The following is a 6509-nucleotide window of genomic DNA, read 5'->3' as shown; positions in this document are numbered from 1 at the left end:
TCATCATTGGGTAACTATATGGACCTTAATACACCTCCAAGCTTATTAAAATCAACTCTTCTCATAATTCCTTACATATTTTAATTATATTTTTCTTAATGAGATGAGTAAAAGTAAGATGTTATGTCTAGTGGTCTAATGTGCATTGATTGCAGGTTTTTGAGAGAAAATCATGGAAATTTTGGCTAATTAAGTGAAGAAACTCAAATGAGACAAGGAGGAGAGATTATAGGAGATAGATCCTCCTCATTTAATCCTCACTCATTTGAATATTCCTCAATCAAATCACACTAGCTCGGAGTTGCAAGCAGCCGAGTCATGGAGATCATGGGCAGTCGAGCCAGTGATAGTTAAGAGCCAGTTCATCTTGAGTTTGGGAGCCAAGCCTCCCTAGATTTAAGGAAGTCATTGGAGACTTCAGTTGTATAAATAAGGAGGCCTAGAGCCTCATTAGGATTCGGATTTTTTATGTAAGAGCACTAAGCATTTTTGAGTTCAAGTTTTGTGGAAAAACATTGTTATGTAATTTTTCTGATATGATAATGAGAATGAGCATTTCCTTGATCCAGCACTAAGTTGACTTAGAGGGATGAAGCTCTTGGGTTAGGGCCCAACTCTAGCAGCAAAGGCTCCTCTTCTTGTACTTGTATGTTTAGGTTATTTCATAGATTGAGCGTTGAATTGATTTTAGCATTGTTTCATTGCAAGTAGTGGTAAATTTGATTAGTTTTCTTCCATTTGTGCATAGATTCAGCATTAGTTTAGAGAGGTAAAGGAATACCAAAAAGGCTGATAGCATGTGGATTTGGCCTCACTCCTCCCTTCAGGGACCATGGTTTGAGGAAAAACTCCTATTCAGCCCCAAAAAGACAAAATTCTGATTTCCTATGGAATTTAGGGTTTTCTGCTACTTAGGCCAGCATCTTTTCAGTTCTCAAGAATATTATTCAATTGTCATTTCTGATATCTTCATCCTTGTATTAGATCTCATAGTGTTTCACATTATACTGCAAGTATTTCCATGCATGAACTAGGCAACTAGATAATGAAATTTTGTTTTCTTAAGTTGATTGAAAATATTTCTTGTTTGAGATTCATGGATAAATGCCAGTGATTAATGCAATGCGGGAGTTTCAATAGTGCAGGAAGATCTCATTCCAGCAACCCCAACCTAATCTCATCCATCCATGATCAAGAAAATCCATCAAGTCCCTCAACTAATTCATCATTCCATAAGAACAAATTTCTAGGTTTGTTGAGCAAATCCAGCCATCTTACAAACTCTGTTTTGAGCTCTGAAGAAATCCTAGCCACTCCCTTGCCCTATTTCTTCCATCATTCACCTTCCCTAAGCCCTACACCACCTTCCAAATCACTCTTATTGCTCTCGGTTGGATCCTGTAGGAATATACGGGATCCTGTAGGAGCATTAGGACATCCTGTAGGACGACCTGTAGTGGCCTGTTTTGAGGCCGATTTGTGGAAAAATCATCCAGGAAGATAGGAGAAGACCCCTACTTGCCTCCCAAACCATCTGAACTTCCATCACCATATCTAACCCACCTGCCACATCACCAAGAAGATTTAGCATTCACATTTTCACAAAAAAAAGATAAAAAGGAAAAAAGTTATTGTGTTCATTCATATGCACAGCAGTAGAATGTTTGGTTATTTCAAATTACATGCCTAGGACAGTTAGGATTACACACATGTTAGCTAAGAATTCTTCTTAAGCAAGATCTCTTATCAATTAGTTCAATGAGTGGTGTGTTTAAAGCATTGATTTCAGCCTTTCCTTATTGCAGTAGACAATATTTCAATTCTCCCAATTAGTGCAAAATTCCCTTTTATTCATTAGTAATCAAACTCCTTCTGAATCAATAGAAGGCTGGTTTGAGAAACCATAGTGGTATATCGCCAACTCAGCGGTGACAAAGAGTGAACCCATCGCATCTACTTGTGTATACAGCACTCTCACCTCCAAGTTTGTACAAACCCTGGGTTGATAAAGTAAAGTTAGTAGCCCCAAGAGTTGCAGCATTCTTGCTGCAATAATGGTGCTCATCACATGCTTTCCTAGATTAATTTTTCAATGTTTTCCTAGATTAATTCTTCAATGCTTTTCTAGATTAATATTTCATTTAATGTCATTTAATTCGTTTTTATAGATTAGAAGTTTCTTTCATTGCAATTTAGTTTTTTAGAATTGAAAACTAAACTCCTAGCATACACTGTGTCGTATACTTCACAAGTTTACGATCCCAGATCTAAAATGTAATGTAAAGTAATTTAAAACACAATTAAATTACCCTAGTAATTTAAGGAATGATGGTTTTACATCCATCTGGTGAATCTTTCACCCATCTACATAGCTAAAGCAAGAATTGATATGATGGATGAGTACCTTGCTACAGGAGTAAAGGTCTCCTCATAGTTAATCCCCTCAACTTGAGATTACCCCTTGGCCACAAATATGGCCTTATACTTCTCTATGTTTATGCTTACTGCATGCTTCACCTTGAAGATAAATCTCGCACCCACAACCAACTTATCTGTTGGTCTCGGGACCACTTCCCAAATAGTGTTCTTTACAATGGATTTGTATTCCTCCACCATTGCATCAACACATACATGTTTCTTTACTACTTCCTTGAAAGAGGATGTCTCAGTCTCTACAAGCTCAGCCATCAAATCCATGTAGCTAGTGTACCGATTAAGTGACCTTCTATGTTTTTGTTGATTTGAAGGAGCACCCACATTTTCCCCCGCATCCTGCACAAGTCTCTTAGCTTCCCTGATTCTTTTCCTGCCTTCTCTGAATAGTTTTTCTTGAGTGGTTGTCTCCACTCTCTTCTCCTCAATTTGTGGTTGCTCCACAACTTCTTGAGCTTCCTCCTTTGGAGCTAAAAGCTCCTCTTCTCGTGTTATCTGAAGCTCCCTCCCAAGAGAGCACCGCATAGCTTTATCCACATCAAATTTTACATCCCTTCACGCAATTGTCATTATGAGGGATGGAAAGTACACACGGTAGTTATGGGGATTTTCTATGTAACCTGTAGTGGTGTTTTAATCAATATTAATTGATTGAGACTGCAACATTAATTGTCAACCCAGGGTAGGTCTTACTATTTCAATGGAGTTCACACTATCTGTGCCCATACACTCCATCCAAGCATAAGAAAATGCAGAAAACTGTAAAAGATGTCGTTGATCTAAATTGTTGAATCAAACCATGCGTGTAGATAGAAAAATACTCTACAGAATAAATCACAACTTGCATCTACCAAAGTAAAGGTGCGCCACACATGAACTAATATATACTCCAGCTGGTTACTACCATTTTGTTGATTAACTTAGTGTAACAACGTAATATAAATAGAAACAACATCAAATGTAATCCATGATTTGTACAGCAACAGTGAGAAACCATAAATCAATTAACTAAACTAGAATGTACACTACCTATATCACTGTAATCTCTGCGAAAGAGGAGGGCCCTTCCTCCTCAAAATGGCACAGGAAGAACACAAAAGTGATTAACGAATCAATTGAAGAACAGTAACAACATCACCATGTTGACTGCTATTGAAAATAAACTCAGAATTACAGAAGCAGAGTAACAACACTCTTCTATATGTTGTGTCCTTTTACATGAAAAATCAAGTCTTTTATAGTTATTACAACCCAAAATTAGAAACATATCAGTGATGAGAATCTCACGATTCTCATGCTGATCAAAAATAAAAGTAGTTACAACCTATTGCTAAATACAAATATCCATCAATTATGATTGCAACTGCTTGAGTCTTGTTGCTTCAAAAATAAACAATCCCTACTGCCGACAGTTGTTATGTGGAATAGTACCCACATTTTCCAGCTTTGGCGCAACAACATCGAGTGAATGACGGTTCGAGATGATGCGACATTACTGGCAACAGCACTGTTGGTGTGACAGCGGATCAGCACGTGGTGTAACATCATCCTGTAACAACATCCAATGTGTAACAGCAACCTGTAACAACATCTAATGTGTAATAGCAGCCTGTAACAACATCTAATGTGTAGCAACAACCTGTATCAGCATCCAAGGTGTAACAGCGAACCGTTCTACCCTTTTCTATAGTTAATCCTTGCTACCTGTCTGCTTCATAGCTTTGTTCTCACAAGCCATCACCTAAAAAGAAGGACTTCCCAAAATACTTCTTCAATACTCTCCCAGTTAGCCACAAAAAGGAATAAAGCCTCTTATTATTCGGTAAAATACAACAAAGTAACATGACAGTAGAATAGGTTAAAAAGGTAAGAAAATAAGGAATTTTGTCATATAAAGTCATAGGCAGAAAATAGGTAAAAAACCACACCCAACATCTCCCCCCAACTGAAGCAACTGCATGTCCCCATGTAGAATCTCAGTTCCTTCTACTGTACCCCTGATGCAAATCTGTGAAATTGTAGGCACTAGCAGTATCATCGCCCAGAGCTCTGAATCCTTGAATGGCCATTAACTGACGTGGCCAAGATTCCTCTTCATAGTCACATAAATGGTAATCAGGTTGATACTCATCCAATGGCAACCATATCAAAGGAAATTTGAACCTGAGGCCAATCCAGAATGCCCCTAGTGTCTGTACAATCCGAGCATATTCCGGCACCTGTGTAACAGCAGCCATGAAGTTCCTATACTCAAAGGGGTCCCCTTCCTATAACTTCGCGCTATAGGCCTCGGTGCGCTTGAGACATCTGGCTAGCACTTGGCTCCTCATATTTGTAAACAGGTTGAGGCAAATCCTCATGATTCTTTTTCTGTAGACGGTCGATTGTTCTCTGATTTCCGGAGTGCTCAGGAATAGTCTAAACTCTCGCCGGAGTTCGTAAGCCATTCTTGGTTCAGCCCTAACCCACAATGTTGTTCTTTCCTCGTTGGTTTCTGTTGTTTTCTTGGCCAGGTGCCACTCAATCTGATTCCTCATGAATGAAAGGAAGGCCCGCAACTGCAAGTCCCCCATGTAGGAGAGGACACTCGCCACCATCTTCGTGCTCACATATTCACACATGATATTGTGCAAGAATAGCTCGCACAGCAAGCTCTGGTCATCAAAGTCACAGGAGCGAAAAAATTCCAAAAGGTATTGGTTGAAGAACCTAAATAGGACCTATTCTCATAAACTACCTTTAATTGAAATAAGTAATAGCATTCCCACATGAACACAGGGTATGATGGGGATGGTCACCTGCATGCTAGCAGGTTTAGAGCAAGGTCACGAAGTTTGGTCTTATCAAACATTAGGTCTGAGACCTATCGATGTAGCTGATACAGTTGTTCATCCTTCTTCTATATAACTTCCTTGTGCCTCTGTGCCTCCTCTTATCTTTCCCATTCTTCTTTTATCCATTTTTCTCTCAGGGAATCCATCATTCTGTTATGCATTTTTAGTGAAATCACTCCCCCCTGTAGAGAGAGTGCCAGCTGCTTCCACTTTTGCAGCTCTGGAAACAACAAAAATCTCTCAGAATGCCATCCTTCATCAGGACCTGGCGTTCTTTCGCATGCACTATCAATTGAGGGTGTAGCAGCCTCCTGAGGGAGAAACTGTTCCACCTCGGCTGCTGGTTCTTGTGTAACAACAACTTCGTTAGTGGATTTTGTCACAGTTTCTTTATCTTCCTGGTCAGCTTCCATTTTCACTACTAGTTCTTGTGTAGCAGCAGTTTTATCCATAAACTTCTGTACATCATTTTTCTTCGAATCGACATCAGTCTTCACTATTGGTTCTTGTGTAGTAGCAGTGTTGACCATAGGCTCATGGATATTATCTTTCTCTTCCTCATCTTAGATGACTTCCTCCTCCACTACTGGTTCTGATCAAATAGTAGTGTCAGCCAAGGGCTCCTGTATATCCATTACCCAATCACTTCCTATGGATTGTGTTGTCTCAGTTGTTGGTTCTTGTGTAACAGCAACATCCTCGACAGGTTCTTGTTGTTATGTGGAATTTTGCATCTATGGATAAACACAATTTCCCTAGGTGGGTAGCTACACCTAGAACAACATATTTAGAGCGATTAACCTTTTTCTATAGAACATAAATAAGACAAGGGACCTACTTGTTATATTTCGCTTTCCCTTCGTCTCCTTTGTATGGCTCCCATTGCTCCTTCTCGAACTTAATCTGCTCGACAAGTACCTGCAATCATAAATAGAGGACAAAAACCAATCAAAGCAAGAGATCTATCTACTATAAGCAAATGGAATAGAAATCATTTACACATATAATCATCATACATAAAGAAGAGAATATGGGAAAAGGTGTAAACAACTTTATTAAGTAGAAGGAAGCGTTACAATCATGAAGTCTGATCCAATGTCACTCCTCCAGCTTGGGTTCCAACCAACATCACATCAATAACACAACACTCTGGTAGCATAACAATACTTTCTTATTATCTCAAACCTCACACCAACAGTATCTCCTTACAAATTCTCAAAGTCTAGCCCCTGATCACTTGCA

This window comes from Pinus tabuliformis, chromosome 5_1, assembly GCF_031772625.1.
Source record: "Pinus tabuliformis cultivar Carrire ecotype Pingquan chromosome 5_1, CPIR1, whole genome shotgun sequence".
Classification (NCBI taxonomy): Eukaryota; Viridiplantae; Streptophyta; class Pinopsida; order Pinales; family Pinaceae; genus Pinus; species Pinus tabuliformis.
This window is presented reverse-complemented; position numbering follows the sequence as displayed.